Raw genomic sequence first — 20,875 nt, 5'->3', positions numbered from 1 at the left:
GCACGCGCACCGGATATGGACAGAGCCCGAGGTGTGAGCGAGCACAGTGCACGTGCGCATCGGAAACCTGTTGTAAATAAACGCCGTGTCGGCGCGGCACGCACGCGCAGCTTACCTATTGGGCACAATACAACATAAGCATGAGGGAGGCGCGCATGCGCTGGCCACGCATGGTATTGAGCTTAAATAGTAAGTATAAGTATAAACAATAACCGGGCAACTTGAGCTGACTAGGCTAATGGAACAAATCTTAAAAAAGTGTGGGTATATGTAAAAAGAATGAAGATAAGATAAAATGAAATGCAATAGTAATAATGAATTACCTTAACTTTATTACTATTGCATTTCATTTTACCTTATCTTCATTCTTTTTACATTGTTTATACTTATACTTACTATTTAAGCTCAATACCATGCTTATGTTGTATTGTGCCGAATGGGTAAGTTGCGCGTGCACGCCGCACCGACACATGTGTTTATTTACAACTGGTTCCCGAGGTGCACGCGCACTGTGCTCACACCTCGGGCTCTGTCTGTATCGGGTGCGCGTGCGCTCCGGCGCCGTGTTTCGTCACACGGTGCGGGCGCATGTGCTGTCTTCTCCCCCGGCCGTCATCATTAGTATCATCGGGAGTTGGTGCATGCACCGCAAGTTCGGAGATCTGCCCTCTCCTTGGGCTGTTAGTTTTTTTCAGATGGACTTCAGGTATTTCTAAGCTGTTTATGAGGAATGCATATGTATTTCACTTTTTCTGTTATTTTAATTATTTCACTACATTTATGTTATTTTATTATGTTACTTCCGCCCACGGAGGCCATGCCCAATGGCCGGAGCTTCACTTGGCGCCAAAAAATGGTTTTATTTAAGGGCACCACTTTGTCTGATATGTCATGATGCCTACCTGCCTGACGAAGGGGATCCTAAGCCCCGAAACGCTTTGCACATGGCTTAATAAATATCATATATACTCATCACTACCTTCTGATTGAATTTGTGGACTGTGCTGTGGAACTGGGTATTTTTTCTCTATATTTATATATTCTGTTCTGAATCGGCCTGCTCATCGCTGGATCCGATACCGGGAGGCTGCACCACTATCTTCATGCGCTTGTGGTTGTGTCAATTACACAACCGTACCAGGTGAGAGGTCCACTAAAACGTTTGTGATTCCTGCACCCACCTACTTTTACTTTGTCTACAACATATTGTCCTATGAGGAGCTCTGCTTTTTGTTGTTTTTAGATATATGAATTCCTTAATTGGTGGGAGAGGAGGGGAGAGCTGTCACGTCCGTCAGGGAGGTTAAGGATATGTCGGTGGGGCTACGTAGGGTGGGGAGAGTCTATATTTAGAGAGATCTGAGGTTTCAGTGAGGTATAATTGGGCGTAGTCCATCGAGGATGTGAACGTCAACCAGTCCGACCAAATTGCTGTTTATTCAGCGATTCATCCCAGGGTATCCGCCGTCAATTCCTCCATTCTGTGATATTTGGATACCTCGTGGTATTGCGTGTGGTATGGACGTTTGCGAGAAACACAGTGTCTCAAATCGGTTAAGTGGTCGTTGAAGGCTGAGGGTGAGTTTAGATGTCTAGTAAAATGTCGTAATTGAGCGTATTGGAATAAATGGATTGGTGAAAAAGGAGATCCTTCCAGTATGTATTCTAGCAGTTTCAGCATTGAGGTCATGAGCAGGGAGTGGAATGTGATGTAGTCTCTACTGTGTAACCCCAAAAAGGAGCTGCAGGACTGGGCCGGGGGGGAAAGCAGGATTGTGAAATAAGGGTGCGAGGGGTCCCTCATGTGTGATAAAAGATCCCCCGGTCAGGTATCGGGATTTCATGAGGCATATGGAGTAGAGAGTAGGTGGAAGCTTGTCATGGTCTATGGGGCGTGTTTGAAGATCGCATCCTACACATTCAGATTCAAGTACAATCCACGATCTGTCCGTGGGATTGTGGAAGCAATCGAGGACGCATGTGAGAACCGTTGCCAAGTAGTATGAGTGTATGTCTGGTAAAGCTAGGCCTCCCTCTCATTTTCTTCTAAACAGCACGTCTTGCCAAGCAAGAGTGCTTGCTAGCCCAGATGAATTTGGATTGAGATGCAGAGAGTTCTTTAAAAAAGTGCCAGGGAGGCGTAACTGGGAGGCAGGAGAAGAGATAGAGCAAACGTTCATTTTATAGATATTAATTCTGCCTATCCAGGAGAAGTATTTCTTATCCCATTTGGACATGTTAGAGTTTATCGCATGTAGCATTGGAGGGTAGTTGAGTTGGAAAGATTGTGACAAATGTGATTGGAACCTGTATCCCCAGATATTTGATGGAAGTGAGTTGCCATTTAAAAGGATACAAAGATTTAAGAAGGCTCACTATATGCGGTGGAAGGGAAATATTAAAGGGGTACTCCAGCGCTTAGACATCGCGGGGATCCCACCACTCGGGACCCCCGAGATCTCCGGGAACTGATTTTAACGGGGTGTGGCGTGCAATATCACGGGAGTCCGTAGCGGCAGGACCCCCGTGATCATGCATCTTATCCCCTATCCTTTGGATAGGGGATAAGATGTCTAAGAGCCAGAGTACCCCTTTAAGGGCCTCACACTTAGACATATTTAATTTATGGTTGCTGAAGGAGGAAAACCGTGTGATGGTGGTCAACAGGGATGGAAGTGAAATGAGTGAGGATGAAATATATAATAGTAAATCGTCAGCAAATGCCGCACACTTTTCATGGTGTGCGGGCATGGGAAGTCCCCTCACGTCTGGGTTCTGACGTATGTCTACCAGGAGGTGCTCCATACAGAGTACATAGAGCAACGAGAAGAGGGGACATCCCTGTCACGTGCCATTGCAAATGTCGATCGGTTCTGATAATTGACCATTCACCCTAATCTGGGCTTGGGGGCAGGAATATAGGGCTCCAATGCGGGAGAGCATGGAGGCACCTAGACCTATCTGCATCAAGCCAGCGCTCACAAAGTCCCAGTCGACCCGATCAAATGCTTTCTCCGCGTCCAAGGAAAGGAGGAGCATAGGTATGTTTCTTTTATGAGCGAGGTGGACAACGAAGAAAGTGCGGAGAGTATTTTCTCTGGCCTCACAGCCTTGTATAAACCCAACTTGATCCGGGTGGACTAGTAGCTTCATATATTGGGCTATCCAGTTGGCAAGCATTTTCGCGTATAATTTAGTGTCAGAGTTGAGGAGGGAAATGGGTTGGTAGCTTGCGCATAGGTGGAGGTCTTTACCTTCCTTGGGTATTACTGTGATGTATGCTCGTAAAAAAGACAGTGGTGGGGGAGTAGGAGCTGCAATCAAGTTTAGGGCCTCAAGCAAGCGAGGAGCTATCTCGTCTTTGAGAATTCTGTAAAATTTGGAGGGATAACTATCGGGACCGGGGCTTTTGCCAGCCGGTAGTGATGTAATTGCGTCAAGTATTTCCTCTTGGGTGAAAGGTTCCTCCATCGCCTGTACAGCCTCAATAGGTAGTTTGGGGAGGGCCGTGTTCGCAATGTACTGGGAGAGTGTCAGTGTCTCAGGTGTGGGAGTGCCTGGTTTACGTGGGGTTGGGAGGTTGTAAAGTGACTTATAGTAGTCTCTAAAAGATTTCAGAATTTCTACTGTAAGGTGGGTTACGGTTCCAGATTGGGATTTCATAAAAGGGATGAAGAGGGAGGATTTCCTCTCTTTGAGGGCTCTTGCTAAAAGTTTACCTGATTTGTTGCCCCACTCATAAAACAATTTCCCTGTCAATTGTTTATAGTGGTTGTGTTTGGCGTTCATGATCGCCAGGAGTTCCATGCGAACTTTGACAAGTTCTCTATAGACCATGTCTTGCTGGGTGTGTTTGTGTAGGGATTCTAGTGTTTGCAACTATGTCTGGAGAGCTAGGTATTTTGCCGATGCTTCCTTCTTCAGCCTGGCCCCATGCTTCATGAGTACCCCCCTAAGAACACATTTCAATGCCTCCCATTTAATTAAGTGTGAGGATGTGTCGGAAATATGATCTGAAAGGAAGTTGGAGATCGAAACCTTGAACTCCTGAAGGCACAGAGTGTCAAAGAGCAGTGTCTCGTTGAGGCGCCACGAAGCATGAGGTCTGGCCAATTCCAGAAGCAAAAACGATCAGAATATCGGGTCATGGTCAGAGAGTGTCATCGTGCCAATTGATGTTCGAGTAAATGAGCTAAGGAGATGGTGGGGGCAGAAAAAATAATCAAGTTAGCTATACTTATTACGTGCATGGGAGAAGAAAGAATAGTCCCTATCTTGTGGGTGGTAGGCTCGCCAGATGTCACTTAGTTGGAGAGTATGTAGCTTCTTCCTCAGGGCTCTGAGCCTTATGTGTGAGATGGATGAGGAACCAGTGGAGGTGTCAACTAGGTGGAAGTGTGGAACATTAAAGTCACCACCCATTATTATCGGGCCAATAGCAAATTCTATTACAGCCTTGTATTACACAGTTCACAAATACATAACGGGAGAGGGGTCTAGCTTAGAGGAGGAAATAGTTATCGGAAGGGATCTATGAAAGGCAATGGACGTCCCCTTAGTATGTGAGACTGGGTTCAAGCGGTGTATCCAGTTATGGTAGCATTGAGCGGGGAGTTTTGGGACGTGAACCTCTTTAAAGTTGTAGGAGGAGGATATGTACTTTCTGTCTGTCAAAAGAGTGTAACGTCTGGGCCCTCTTTTCCGGTGTGTTAAACCCTTGGACATTAAGGGAGGCTACTTTGAGGTCAATCGTCATGGTCGATCAGAGTCCATTTGGACCACTTATCCTGGGTGTCAGAGAGTCCCAGGCCATCCGATTCGCCGATCAAGCTGCATGGGCGAGCACGAGTACTGCGAGGGAAGAGAAAAAGACAGACAGGGGTTAGAGAGGCGAAATAAGGTAGAAGGAAAAGGTGTCCAGAAAGGAGTGGACACATAGGGACAATTGAGATGGGCCCTAGGGGCCAGTAGGAAGATTAGGTCCAGCCTAATCAAGTAGCTAATGGAGGTGTGTAGAAGGAGCATAGGACAGGTAGCACAAATTAAGTACCTTTACAGGTCACAGCCGTGACCACTAAGAGTTGTCAGTGTAAATTCCACTTACAGAAGTGGGTCCTGAATAGTGTTGCTCGCGAATATTCGCAATGCGAATTTTATTTGTGAATATCGCATATTTGTGAATTCGCGAATATTCGTGAATATAGCACTATATATTCGTAATTACGAATATTGTTTATTTTATTTTTTATTTTTTTTTCACAGTACACATCACACTGATCATCCCTTCCTGCTTCCAGCTTGTGTGGTCTTAAGAAGACTCAAATTTGCATATGCAAATTTTCACATAAACTAATTTTCGCACATGCGCATTTTTGTTTAAGCTAATTTTAGCATTTGCAAATTTTCGCATATGAGAAAATAATTACGAATATACAATTTTAGCGAATATATGACGAAATATCGCAAATTCGATTATGGCCTATGCTGCTCAACACTAGTCCTGAAGTGGGCTATGGTGGGCTATAAGGAGTCATGTCAGGTAGGCCCATGGGCCGCCTCGCATAATATCCGTTGTATGGGAGCGTATGAACAAATAACATATTAGAACCTAATGTGAACAATGTAGAACTAATTATATAAACGGTGAAATTAATGTGACCTAGGACAACGTCCACTGGGTCAGGACTGCCATACGAGCAACTTCAAGGTCCAGCAGAGTAGTGAGGGTCTTGCCAGAGGCTGACCTTCGTTAGAGGAGTAGAAATGTAAGCTATGATATAACAGGCAATATAAACAGTGCGGGCAGAATAAACAATGCGAACAATCATGTGTTTGGGTGAAGGGGTCACCCGTCAAGAGGAGTTGTCCAAAGGGCTTCTCAAAGTCCTTCAGGGTGTCTTAGCATCCAGAATTATGTTGGTTGAGGTGAGTGAGTGTCAGGTGTGTCTTTGTGCTACCAGTGTGCTGCTGTATTCTCCTGTTGCTGTATATTTAGCCAAGCAGCCTGCACCTGCAAGCCAGGTTTTTACAATAGTTTGAAATTTATAGTGCTGGCCAACCTATTCTTTGGTTGTATTACACATACGGGGGAGTGGCTATCTTCATGTTGGCTCCTGCACCCCAGCCACCTCTATTAGGTGTATATTAGGTGCCTTGGATGTTTCAGACCTTGCATGCCTGCTGTACTGTTCACACAGAGGCATATTCACAGTGTAGGGTCCGTCCCAGAATGAGGTCACCTTACCGTGGTGGGACGGTCCATGCTATTTGGCGCCAAATTTGCAATCTAAGTACCTCATAATTTCATAGTTTCATATCTTCATTTATTGCATTACAGCTGTATAGCTTTTCATGTTCTATCTATATACTCATGTTTTATCTATATACTCATGTTTCATCTATATCTTTGTGCTAGCAGTGTGCTTCTGTATTCTCCTGTTGCTGTATATTTAGCCCAGCAGCCTGCACCTGCAAGCCAGGTTTTTACAATAGTTTGGAATTTATAGTGCTGGCCAACTTATTCTTTGGTTGTATTACACATACGGGGGAGTGGCTACCTCCATGTTGGCTCCTGCACCCCACCCACCTCTATTAGGTGTATATTAGGTGCCTTGGATGTTTCAGACCTTGCATGCCTTTTCAGACCTTGCATGCCTGCTGTACTGTTCACACAGAGGCATATTCACAGTGTAGGGTCCGTCCCAGAATGAGGTCACCTTACCGTGGTGGGACGGTTCATGCTATTTGGCGCCAAATTTGCAAGCTAAGTACCTCATAATTTCATAGTTTCATATCTTCATTTATTGCATTACAGCTGTATAGCTTTTCATGTTCTATCTATATACTCATGTTTTATCTATATACTCATGTTTCATCTATATCTTTGTACTAGCACTGTGCTGCTGTATTCTCCTGTTCCTAGTCCTGAAGTGGGCTATGGTGGGCTATAAGGAGTCATGTCAGGTAGGCCCATGGGCCGCCTCGCATAATATCCGTTGTATGGGAGCGTATGAACAAATAACATATTAGAACCTAATGTGAACAATGTAGAACTAATTATATAAACAGTGAAATTAATGTGATCTAGGGCAACGTCCGCTGGGTCAGGACTGTCATACGAGCAACTTCAAGGTCCAGCAGAGTAGTGAGGGTCTTGCCAGAGGCTGACCTTCGCTAGAGGAGTAGAAATGTAAGCTATGATATAACAGGCAATATAAACAGTGCGGGCAGAATAAACAATGCGAACAATCATGTGTTTGGGTGAAGGGGTCACCCGTCGAGAGGAGGTGTCCAAAGGGCTTCTCAAAGTCCTTCAGGGTGTCTTAGCATCCAGAATTAAGTGGGTGAAATTGTCTCTAAGTCTTGCGGCGAGGTTGAGGCGAGTGGGGCGTCAGGAGTGACCCTTGCTGTCTGACCTGTGACGGGGGGCCCCGGGTCAGTGGTGGTGCAGATGAAACCTGATAGAGCCTGTGCCAGTCAGGGAGTGGCACCGGTGGTAGTTTAAAAGTGGAGAGAAAGTTCGGTAAATCTACAGGTGATTGAAGTTCTGTTGTGGTAGAGCCATGTCTCGCTATCAGGGCAAAGGGGAATGCCCACCTGTAAATTATTCTTGCATTTTGTAGTAGTTGGAGTAGTGGACGTAAAGCAGCTCTCAGCTTGAGGGTGCATAGGGACAGGTCAGGGAATAGTCGTATCAGGTGTCCATTATAGGAGAAGGATTTCAGATTCTCTTCTTTTTTCATAATCTCATCTTTTAGCACAAAATTATGAATTCTGCAAATGATTTTCCTAGGCTTGGATGGATCAGGATTTTTGGCCCCAAGGGCCCTGTGAGCTCTGTCCATTTCGAGAGGGGAGTCAGGAGGTTTCTGTAGTATTTCATTGAAGATTTTTTGCAAAGGTAATAGGGATGTCCTGAGGTGCCACCGATTCCGGCAGTCCCTTAATCCTCACATTGTTTCTCCTATTCCTGTTGTCCAGGTCGTCTAGATGAGCAATTTCAGCTGCCTGGTGTAGTGAAAGGTTCCGTGTAGATTCCTGCGGACTCTGGATCTGACTTGAGACATTTGCACGGAAGTCCTCTAAAGCATGAACCTTATCTTTTAAGAGTTGGACATGTTTTTTAACTGGTTTGAGATCTTGTTTCCATGCAAGTCGGAGATCTGTTGCCATAGCTTGTATATCAGATTTTGTTGGTAATAAGGCTAACAAAGCTTGCAGCTCCGGGTGTTTTTTTAGGGTGTTTGTGGCCATTTCAGGAGATGGTAGAGAAGTATCAATTGGAGGCGTGAGCTGAGTATCCGCGCAATTGGCGGTACATGGTCTGCGGCGGTTAACCCTGTGGTTTGTCAGGGTATCATCTGAGGAGGTGTGATCCACAGTTGATGACGGATCTGCCTTTGCTTTTATAGGAGTTTTGAAAAGTGTCTTTAGCAGTGGGGCTGTCTCCCCAGTAGTCACGGGGATCACTTTCAGCGGAAGATTCATGAGGGTCGCTGTCAGATTGTGAATCAGCTGAGTCATTTACTGCTGGGGGGCCTGCCACAGGTGTCTGATGAGATGGCAAAGGAGATGGTGAGTTTCTGAGGGTTTGAGCAGTAGGATGTTGCACATTTGAGTATCTCCTGGGGTCTGGGAGAACAGGGTTATGCGACAGTGGAGGCCAAGAGTTATAGTAGGCCATATCAGCACCATGCAGCAGGGAGGGAGCCGCTTGAATGGGCCCTTGCCGAGTCCCAGGCCCTGTAGTGGTATACCCCTCTGAAGATGCTGGGGCTGGAGGCGGGGGGGTTTATGCTGGTGGTCGTGTGCACTGTGGTGCTGTATTTATGGATGGGAGCTGCAGACTGCCAAGTAGTGGGGGAAGCTTGCGCTATCTGCTCACCTCCATTGTGGCTGCTGATCGTTGTGGAAGGGCCATCACTCCCCGGCATAGACAGAGGTGACCGGGTGGAGGCCGCACTTCCAGAAGCAGAGGTGTGCTGTGATCCACATGTGTTTCCCCCGTCCGTGCGTTGAGGGAGTGCGTTCAGAGGTTGCAGCTGTGGTGTGCTCACCATCACCGGTTCTGGCTGGGAGCTCAGCAATGGTGTCGGGTCCATTACTGCTGCGTAGTCTGGTCCGGAGGTGAGTGTGGGGGCTGCGCGGCCGCAGGATCCTCCATCCTGTAAATGCACAGCACCATCTTGTTGAGGTGGCGGTGAGGCCGCATGGCTGGGTTCGGGGGCACCCACTGTGAGAGGTAGGAGAGAATCGAGCCGGGTCCTTCTCTGGGGGGCTGAGGGTGCTGCCTGTGAGATTTCTTTCTTGATCTTCCTCCCATATCATGTGAAAATCTCTAAATTGTGCGGTCTAGGCAGGAGCTCTCAGCCCGTGCATCTCATCCCATGCGTGCCAAGCCACACCTCCCCCTTTTCTCCTTTTATCCCTTGTAAAAATTCAAAAACTGGGTCTACAAGAACATATTAGTGTAAAAAATTTAGATTTTGAATTTTCTCCTTCACTTCGCTGCTATTCCTGTGAAACACCTAAAGGGTTAACAAACTTTCTGAATTTCATTTTGTATACTTTGAGGGGTGCAGTTTTTATAATGGGGTAATTTATGGAGTATTTCTAATATAATGGCCCCTTAAATCCACTTCAAATCTGTACTGGTCCCCGAAAAATCGGATTTTGAAATGTTTTTGAAAAATTGGAAAATTGCTTCTTTAAAGCCCTCTGATGTCTTCCAAAAGTAAAAACATGTCAACAAGTAGACATATTGTATATGTGAATCAATATATACCATATTTTTCGCACTATAAGACACACCTGACCATAAGACACACCTAGATTTTAGAGGAGGAGAACAAGAAAAAAAATATTCTGAACCAAACGGATACTAAAATATTTAATAAACTATAACAGAATAATTATTCAACCATGTTATTCAACCCCCCTTGTGGCCAGCAGGACCCCTCTTGTGGCCAGCCGGACCCCCCTTGTGGCCAGCAGGACCCCCCTTGTAAACAGCAGGATCCCACTTGTAGTTGCTTACTTATGCCGTTACCAATTGCTTACTTTTCGCCGCTCCGCAGCCCCGTACTTATCACTACCGCTGCCCTGTTCTGCATAATGTCCGCATAATGGAGTCTATAGAGGAGCATGTGACACACACGTCACTATGCTTCCTCCATAGCGTTACGCTGGGCGCAGAGGAGGAGGTGAAGTGACGTGTGTGTGTGTGTCACATGCTCCTCCATAAGACTCCATCCATTTCGATGGGAGAACGGGACAGTGGCAGTAAAGGGGATGGCAGAACGGGGCAGCGGCGTGAATCAGAGAACCAGTGTAGCACTCCACAAGGTATCGGCTTTGGTTTCGGGGACATTAGACGAGTCCCCGATACCATGCAAATACCTGGTATCGGTCCCGATACTAGTATCGGTATCAGGACATGCCTAGTTTCTTGGCAAGCAGCCATTTACAGATCCAGGAAGCAACACTTTTCCATACAGACCTAGGAGCAGGTAAGCTTACCTCTTCAGCAGCCTCCCCTCTGCAGCCTTCCCTCCTCCATCCTGTCGGGCGCGATACGTCCTCATCCATGCAGCAAGCAAGGTTCTGCTCTCCGCCCCTGCACTTCGGCACACACATTCGCTCCATAAGATGCAAAGACATTTCCTTCCCACTTTTGGGGGAAAAAAAGTGTGTCTTATGGAGCGAAAAATACACTTATTTGTTTGGTGTGTCTATTTTCCTTACAAGCAGAGAGCTTCAAAGTTAAAAAAATTCTCAATTTTCACATTTTTCATGAAAATTTTGAATTTATCACCGAGAAATGATGCAAGCAAATTTACCATCTATCTATGTTAAAGTAGAATAAGTCACGAAAAACAATCTCAGAATCATATTCATAAGTAAAAACATCCCAGAGTTATTAATGCTTAAAGTGACAGTGGTCACGTGTGCAAAAAATGCTCTGGTCCTTAACCCCTTAAGGACATAGCGTTTTTCCACTTTCTTTTTTTCCTCCTTACCTTTTAAAAATCATAACCCTTCCAATTTTGCACCTAAAAATCCATATGATGGCTTATTTTTTTGCGCCACCAATTCTACTTTGTAATGACATCAGTCATTTTACCCAAAAATCTACGGCGAAACAGAAAAAAAAAATCATTGTGCGACAAAATGGAAGAAAAAACACCATTTTGTAAATTTTGTGGCTTCTGTTTCTACGCAGTACATTTTTCATAAAAAATGACACCTTATCTTTATTCTGTAGGTCCATTTGATTAAAATTATACCCTACTTATATAAGTTACATTTTTTGTTACTTCGGAAAAAAATCATAACTACATGCAGAAAAATGTATATGTTTAAAATTGTCCTCTTCTGTCCCCTATAACTTTTTTATTCTTCCATGTACGGGGCGTTATGAGGGCTCATTTTTTGCATCGTGATCTGAAGTGTTTATTGGTACCATTTTAGTTTTGATCAGAATTTTTGATCGCTTTTTATTCATTTTTTATGTGATAAAAAGTTACCAAAATTACCAAGTTTTGCAGTGTTATAAAGGGGGCTATAACACTGCACACACTGATCTTTTACACAGATCTTTTACACAGATCCCTGGAAAGCCATAGCTTTACATTGATCAGTGTTATCGGCAGTTGATTGCTTAAGCCTGGATTTCAGGCTTGCAGCAATCAATCGCCGCTCGGACGCACAGGTAAGGCTTCCTCCTGCTGTGTCGTAGCTGATCGGGACAAAATCAACTAGTTCCAGAAAATTAAACATAGTTGTAAATTACGTCTATTAAAAAATCTTAATCCTTCCAGTACTTATTAGCTGCTGAATGCTACAGAGGAAATTATTTTCATTTTGGAACACAGAGCTCTCTGCTGACATTATGACCACAGTGCTCTCTGATGACATCTCTGTCTGTCCATTATAAGAACTGTCCAGAGTAGGAGAAAATCCCCAGTTCAGTTCCTAAAATTTACAGAGATGTCAGCAGAGAGCACTGTGCTTGTGATTCAGCAGAGAGCACTGTGTTCCAAAAAGAGAAGAATTTCCACTGTAGTATTCAGCAGCTAATTAGTAGTGGAAGGATTAAGATTTTTTAATAGAAGTAATTTACAAATCTGTTACATTTTCTGGCACCAGTTGATTAAAAACAAAAAAAAAGTTTTCCACCGGAGTACCCCTTTAAGGTGAAAATGGGCTTGGTCCTTAAGGGGTTAATCTTTGTGACACTTAAATATATTTGTATAATAATTTGGAACAGGGTGTATTTACTCACAAATCCCTAAATAAAAAAATAATAAAATAAATAAATATATAAAAAGCAAAATCATCGGTAGTTGCAGTATCTTGTAATACCTTTTTTATTGGACTAACAAGATTATGTAGAGACAAGCTTTCGGGATTCCTCCCTTTATCAAGTCATAAAGGGAGGAATCCCGAAAGCTTGTCTCTACATAATCTTGTTAGTCCAATAAAAAAGGTATTACAAGATACTGCAACTGCCGATGATTTTGCTTTTTGCATCACTGGACTAATACAGCTACTCCTAACTAATCTATATATACATGTATATATATATATATATATATATATATATATATATATATATATATATATATATATATATATATATACATATTGTTATTAGGGTTAGTAAGCTTGGTTACATTTACATTTCTCCAGAAAAAAAATAAAAATAAAGTGTCATACATTTTAAAAGTGCCACTTCTTACATGAACTACAGTTATAAAAGCAATGTTATCATAACTCAGGAGGGAAATCTAACTCTTCCTTTGAAAGTAGAGTTATTGAGTTTCTCTTAATATACATAAAATAGCAGGAATATCTTCTTTTTGAAGTAGATCTTTCTTTTATTATCAGCTTTTAAGCAGTTAAAATGGTGATTACGTTTCCTCCAACTGATAGTGTCAAAATATATCTCATCAGTACATACTAGAAATGAAATCCTACTGAGAACATGACATCAAATTACCCCCTGCTTGGCAATCCGTTTATAAGACTGCTCCCAGAATGCTTTGTTTTCAAGCTAGAATGTTCGTTCCTGTGAAACAATCATAACAGCAAGGCTGTGATTACTGGGTTTTAACATTAATCTACTTTCCTGAGTCATTTATTACTAGAATCTGTCCATCACAAAAATGTACAGTTATTACCAAAGGGAACCTTTCAGATCATGTAAGTTCTCCTGTCACAACATGTTTTGTTATCATTCTTTTTCTGATCATAGAGTAGCCTGATTTATTAAAATGATTTATGTGAACTCCTTCTGGTACAAAAAAATTAAAAATTTGCTATTTGTAGAATTATTGCCTTACAGTACACTACTGTTTGATAAAATCCTCTAGATATAAATATAATGTTAAATAATTAGATTAAATAGCTAGTTGTACTAAAAATAAGTTTATTAACTTAATGGTATATAGTTACATAGTTACATAGTTAGTATGGTTGAAAAAAGACATACGTCCATCAAGTCCAACCAGGGGATTGAAGGGAAGGGTGTAAGGGGATAAGGGGAAGGGATGTAGTTTTATAATTCTGCATAAGCATTAATGTTATATCAATAAATAAGTCCAAGCAGGGCCCTTGCTATGGACTACATACAATTAAAACACTCTGTACGTGAATACATAAAATAAATGAATGAATGAATGAATGGATAGATATCAGCAGTTACAGTCACCCACAGTCCTTTGTAAATTCAACAAGGTGTTGTTAATCCAATAGGTGTGGTTCAACAACGTATTGTTATATCGAGTATTGTTATAGATAGTAAAAGATTTGCAGTTGTTTTGTAACTCATTTTGTAATAAGGTTTGGTGCTCTGCACCACTCACCGCACCGCTGTGTGAAGATCTCCGGAAAGTGAAAGTGTCAGGGCAGACTTCGCTTCTGTGGACTGGCACGGCTATGCGGACGGCCTGGGATGGTATAGATGTCCGTATGAAGGTCTTACTGTGTCCGGGTGGCACAAATCTGCATCTGGCCATTAACCATCAAGTGCTGGCAGATGCACGTCTGGGCAGTGGGCCTCAAACTGGGGGGTTCCAGCAGTTGAGAATGGTGGATGGAGGTTCTAGGATGTAGTTCTTCTGGTGGGTGGTCTGTGTTGCTGGGTCATATATCAATGCTAGACGTGTTTCAAGGTGTCCCCTTCCTCAGTAGCAGAACAATGCTATAGCCTTATATAGTCCATAAAATGGTGATGTTAATTAGTGTTAATTGGAGACTCAAAATGCGGACCAGATTGACATTAGTGACTTGAATACAACTAGCTAGCTGATTTAACAGAGTATAATAGATAAATAAATATATGTTGTTTAGTAGTATGGATATGGATATATATAAATAGGATATAATAGGTTAATAATAATGATTATTTGAGGTAGCGTACGGGTGTATGGAAAAAAAAAAAAAGAATGGAGTCATTACTCAAACTATAGGAAAAAGAGATTTCCACAAAAGTGGGGGAATAGAAGAAAAAAAGTATTGCACTGAACCCAGGTATAACACCTCACAAACTTGGACATTACCCAACCAAGATGTGCAAAATAAATGCTACAAAAAAGTAGACATAGTTTTTCCAGCTAACAGATTTCTTATCATACAGCAGCATAAATGAACATGGGGGTACAAACATACATACTTAAATCACAAGCAGTGGGTACCAGGGAGCAGCACAACACCACCCCAACGCGGCGTATCGGGACCAACCTTTGTCAAGGGGTAATTGTCGACCAGACTATACACAGTATTTATATACATATCCACAAATGATCTCGCTCTTTTCTTAATCAGAGATCCTAGTCTCACCTGCAGATGCCCGGCTTCCATTGGCACATGTGTTACGGAGCTAACCGGCCTCCGTCCACTTCCGGCAGCGCGTCAAGGAGGGCCGGTCAGCTTACCGGGCCAGCATCAGCTGACCCGGGCAGCCGACCCGCCCCCCGCAATGACGCAAGGAAGGGGAGCCGGCCATCCTCACATGCGCACCAGCCAAAAGTGGGGACTTAGTCTGTGTTGCACTATAGAAAGTGCTCTATACATAACAATTCATAAAAATAATCAAAATAAAAATCTCCTATGGTGTTTATGTTCCAATAACTATAAATTATAAAAACATGAGAAAATGTTTGGGAAAATATTGGTCCCTTTTAACTTCAGACCCAATCCTGAAGAATTATGTGACACCGGAAGCAACGATTACAGGAAGGAGATCAAAGAATCTCAAAGACCTATTGGTGAGAAGTCAGTACAAACCATTGAATACATCATATATCTTTGGGTCAAAATCTCCCAAGAAAGGTTGCTCGCCGTGCGGCAATTGTGTCTCTTGCCCAAACATAGAAAAGACTAACACCTTCTCTAACTCCTCATGTACCAGAACATTCATGATTCGAAAAACCATTACTTGTGTTTTTAACCATGTTTTTATTATTCATCTCTTTCAGCTCCACCTCTTGATTGCCATGACATTCGTAATCTACATCAGTCCACCTGAATTATTGGATGCTAGGAATACCCATAATAGGAAAAGCTTGGACTTTGTCTACAATCAAACATCCAGCAATAGAACCCCCCCCCCCCCCCCCAAATTTACATTAAGAGATATTTCTTTAATGTATTCTCCCCTTATGGTTTCTTTATGCCTTTTACTATTATCATTTTTATACTTCCTTATATTTATCTTTTCTCTTTCCCCCCCCCCCCTTTCCCTCCCCCCTCCCCCCCTTCCCCCCTTCCTTCCTCCTCCGACCCCCTCCCTCTCCTCCCCCCCTCCCCCTTTCTTCTTCCTTTCAGTACACTTCTAAGCACTTTATGCACTTTATTGTGGGGAACTATTCCCCCTTTCATGTAGTCCACATTCATTTTTAATTAATTATTATTGATGTAATTCACGTTTTAAGTTCATTTTTTTTTCACTTTTATAATATAGGTTGGTTCACATATAGAATAATATTTATGGCACTGATATTTTAATTGATGTAAGACATGTTTTTCACTTTTTTATTTATAACATTATTAATTCTTCACTTTTTAATTAATTAATTAAATATGCACTATTAGAAGGAAGTGCATGTGAATGTGTACATGTTTATTTTTTGTATGTGCATATGCATATGCATCCCCATATTTCTCATACTCCTTTATCATATATATATATATATATATATATATATATATATATATATATATATATATATATATCTTCACAGACACATTTTTCTCTATACAACATTAAATATGTCCCTTATGGGTATTTTATATATTGTTTAATATTTTTAATATATATATTATACACTGTTCACATTCTGTCATCACATTCACTTGTCAGTCTCTCGGCACTCTTATCACATGTCCATCGTTCATACTTTCTTTTTTTCGTATTTTGTTTAAATATAAGATTCCTATGATAATTTATAGTTATTGGAACATAAACACCATAGGAGATTTTTATCTTGATTATTTTCATGTAATTTTAATATGGGCCGGCCCTATTGTTATGTATAGAGCACTTTCTATAGTGCAACACAGACTAAGTCCCCACTTTTGGCTGGTGCGCATGTGCGGATGGCCGACTTCCCTTCCTTGCGTCATTGCGGGGGGCGGGACGGCTGCCCGGGTCAGCTAATGCTGGCTCGGTCAGCTGACCAGCCCTCCGTGACGCGCTGACGGAAGTGGACGGAGGCCGGTTAGCTCCGTAACACATGCGCTAATGGAAGCCGGGCGTCTGCAGGTGAGATTAGGATCTCTGATTAAGAAAAGAGCGAGATCATTTGTGGATATCTATATATAAATACTGTGTGTAGTCTGGTGGACAATTACCCCTCGACAAAGGTTGGTCCCGAAACGCCGCGTTGGGGTGGTATTGTGCTGCTCCCTGGTACCCGCTGCTTGTGATTTAAGTATGTATGTTTGTACCCCCATTTTCATTTATGCTGCTGTATGATAAGAAAGCTGTTAGCTGGAAAAACTATGTCTACTTTTTTGTAGCATTTATTTTGCACATCTTGGTTGGGTAATGTCCAAGTTTATGAGGTGTTATACCTGGGTTCAGTGCAATACTTTTTTTTCTTCTAATCCCCCACTTTTGTGGAAATCTCTTTTTGTATTTTATAATGCTCTGATAAAATTTATATATTTTTCCTATAGTTTGAGTAATGACTCCATTCTTTTGTTTTTTTCCATACACCTGTACACTACCTCAAATAATCATTATTATTAACTTATTATATTATAATATATATATATATATATATATATATATATATATATATATATATATATATATCCATACTACTAAACAATATATATTTATTTATCTATTATACAATGTTAAATCAACTAACTAGTTGTATTCAAGTCACTAATGTCAATCTGGTCCGCATTTTGAGTCTCTCCAGGCGAAAAATCCTGTCCACAATTTATCTGAAACACTAATCATCTGAGACACCAATTAACACTTATTAACATTACCATTTTATGGACTCTATGTGACCAATACCCACATGAGGTAACCACTAAATCATTGTACTGCTACTGAGGAAGGGGACACCCCGAAACGCGTCTAGCATAGATATATGACCCAGCAACACAGACCACCCACCAGAAGAACTACATCCTAGAACCTCCATCCACCATTCTCAACTGCTGGAACCCCCCAGTTTGAGGCCCAGCGCCCAGACGTGTGCCTGCCAGCGCTTGATACACGAGGACGTCGCTCCCACTCACCGCCGGACCACTGCAAGCCTTCCACCGTGGTTAATGGCCGGACGCAGATTTGTGCAACTCCGGACACAGTAAGACCTTCATACGAACATCTATAACATCCCAGGCCGGCCGCCTAGCCGTGCCGGTCCACAGAAGCGAAATCTGCTCTGACACTTTCACTTTCCGGAGATCTTCACACAGCGGTGCGGTGAGTGGTGCAGAGCACCCAACCTTATTGCAAAATTTGTTATAAAACAACTGCAAATCTTTTACTAACTATCTATAACAATACTGGATATAACAATACCTTGTTGAACCACACCTATTGGATTAACAATACCTTGTTGAATTTACACAGGACTGTGGGTGGCTGTAACTGCTGATATCTATCCATTCATTCGTATAAAGCCCGCAGGGCTGCATTTGTGCAAGGGGCGGAAGTAATTTTCGCTCCCTGCACTTCCAGGTGGGGCTTATTGGGAACAGGTGTGGGCGTGTGTATATAACTCCTCCCTCTCCAACAGGGGCGGAGAACGTGTCGTTTTTGTGGAAGCCTCTGCTTCCTGTGTCTGGTGTTTGAATCTCCCGTAAAAATCTTCAGAGCTGCTGCTAACGGTGCCGAGGCCTCGCCGATCATGAGTCTGGCTAGAGGGGTGCAGGCGCGGCATCCCTGGCAGCTCTGCTGGCTGTCTTATCTGGGGATGCTGTGTCTCACTCTGATTATCTCTATATATACAATACTCAACGTGTGTGTGTGTGTGTATGTTCCACAAAAACTTCCAAACGGCAAAAGATATTAACATGAAACTTGGCACACATGTTACTTATATGTCAGCAACAAACATAGGATAGGTGATTTAACCCTTACTCACCCCTATTTGCCAGGGGCGGGGCTTATGTTTAAAGTCCCATACAAGTCAATGGAAATATATGTTACTGCATAACTTCCAAACGGCTGGAGATATTTCGATAATACTTGGTCGCATGTTACTTACATGTCCACTTAAATTATAAGATAGTTAATTTAACCCTTAACCACACCCATTTGTGAGGGTCGGGGTTTTTGTTTAAAGTCCCATGAAAATCAATGGAAAATGTATGTTCTCACATAACTTCTGTACGGCTGGAGATATTTCAATACCTGGTGCACATATTACGGGTCGGGATATGAGGTCGGGATAGGTCGAGTTAGGAGGTCGGGATATGAGGATGGGATTTGAGGACGGGATAGGAGGTCGAGATAGGCGGTTGGGATAGGAGGTCGGGATAGGAGATCGGGATAGGAGGACGGGATAGGAGGATGAGATAGGAGGTCAGGATAGGAGGTTGACATAGGAGGTTGAGATAGGAGGTTGGGATAGGAGGTCGAGTTAGGAGGTCAGGATATGAGGTGGAGATAGGAGGAACGGGATAGGAGGTCGGGATATGAGGACGGGATAGGAGGTCGAGTTAGGAGGTCAGGATATGAGGACAGAATAGGAGGACGGGATAGGAGGTCGGGATAGGAGGTCAAGATAAGAGGACGGGATAGGAGGTTGGGATAGGAGGTCGGGCTAGGAGGTCAAGATAGGAGGAGGGGATAGGAGGATGGGATAGGAGGTTGGGATAGGAGGTCGGGATAGGAGGTCGGTATAGGAGGAGGGGATAGGAGGATGGGATAGGAGGTTGAGTTAGGAGGTCAGGATATGAGGTGGAGATAGGAGGTAGAGATAGAAGGACGGGATAGGAGGTTGGGATAGGAGGTCTGGATATGAGGACGGGATAGGAGGTCGAGATAGGAGGACTGGATAGTAGGTCAGGACAGGAGGTCGGGGTATGAGGACTGGATATGGGGTTGGGATATGACAACAATATATAGGGATGGGATGTGAAGTCAAAAGTTTCCTCCTCTGTTGATTTTCCTCCCCAACAAGGATGAGGAAGGAAAAACCGGGCAACACCGGGTACTCAGCTAGTAAGGTAATATAGGGTAGGTATGGTCCTGGCTGGCTCTGCCCGCAGCGGTAGTGGGGTCCAGGAACAGCAAGCAGGTGAGTTAAATCGGTGCTGGGGGTGGCGCGGCCTCAGCATCTCGCGCAGCCCGCTAGCTGCCTCATGGCGACATGTGGACCGCCCGCCACCCGCACAGCTACAATTGTCTATGCCCTTGGGACAGGTTGCGGCAGCTGCCCAGTTACATAGTTACATAGTTAGTACGGTCGAAAAAAGACATACGTCCATCGAGTTCAACCAGGGAATTGAAGGGTAGGGGTGTGGTGCGATATTGGGGGAGGGATGGGATTTTATATTTCTTCATAAGCATTAATATTATTTTGTTCCAGGAATGTATCTAATCCTGTTTTAAAGCTGCTAATTTTTCCAGCTGTGACCAGTTCCTGAGGTAGACTGTTCCATAAGTTCACAGTTCTCATGGTAAAGAAGGCGTGTCGCCCCTTGAGACTAAACTTTTTCTTCTCCAGATGGAGGCAGTGCCCCCTCGTCCTTTGGGGGGGTTTAACCTGGAACAGTTTTTCTCCATATTTTTTATATGGGCCATTAATAAACTTATATACGTTTATCATATCCCCCCTTAAACGTCTCTTCTCAAGACTAAACAATTGTAACTCCTTTAATCGCTCCTCATAGCTAAGATGTTCCATGCCCCATATTAGTTTAGTTGCTCGTCTCTGCACCCTTTCCAGCTCCACAGTGTCCCTTTTATGGACAGGTGACCAAAACTGAACAGCATATTCCAGGTGAGGCCAATGCTCTATAAAGGGGGAGTATTATGTCCCGGTCCCTCGAGTCCATGCCTCTTTTTATACATGACAATATCCTGCCGACCTTGGAAGCAGCAGCCTGACATTGCATGCTATTCTGTAGTCTGTGATCTACAAGTACACCCAGATCCTTCTCTACCAGTGACTCTGCCAGTTTAATCCCCCCTAAGACATACGACGCATGCATGTTATTAGTACCCAGATGCATAACTTTACATTTATCCACATTGAACCTCATTTGCCAAGTGGATGCCCAGACACTTAGTCTATCCAAGTCATCTTGTAACCTATACACATCCTCTATAGACTGTACCGTGCTACAAAGCTTGGTGTCATCTGCAAAGATAGAAACAGAGCTGTTAATAACATCCTCTATA

General features: G+C 43.2%; 1 long non-coding RNA gene across 2 annotated transcripts in view; it reads left to right on the top strand.

Annotated features, from left to right (window-relative positions):
* Positions 1–16,701: 16,701 nt before the first annotated feature.
* The window catches only part of LOC130282571 (uncharacterized), a 272,452-nt gene continuing 268,278 nt past the window's right edge, over positions 16,702–20,875 (top strand). For both annotated transcript variants that reach the window (XR_008846454.1, XR_008846453.1), the window contains exon 1: positions 16,702–16,765. This is a non-coding gene — a long non-coding RNA (uncharacterized LOC130282571). The remainder of the gene's footprint in view (positions 16,766–20,875) is intronic.

Source organism: Hyla sarda, chromosome 7, assembly GCF_029499605.1.
Source record: "Hyla sarda isolate aHylSar1 chromosome 7, aHylSar1.hap1, whole genome shotgun sequence".
Taxonomy (NCBI): Eukaryota; Metazoa; Chordata; class Amphibia; order Anura; family Hylidae; genus Hyla; species Hyla sarda.
The sequence above is the reverse complement of the archived record's forward strand: the minus strand, read 5'-3'. Positions and strand labels throughout refer to the sequence as shown.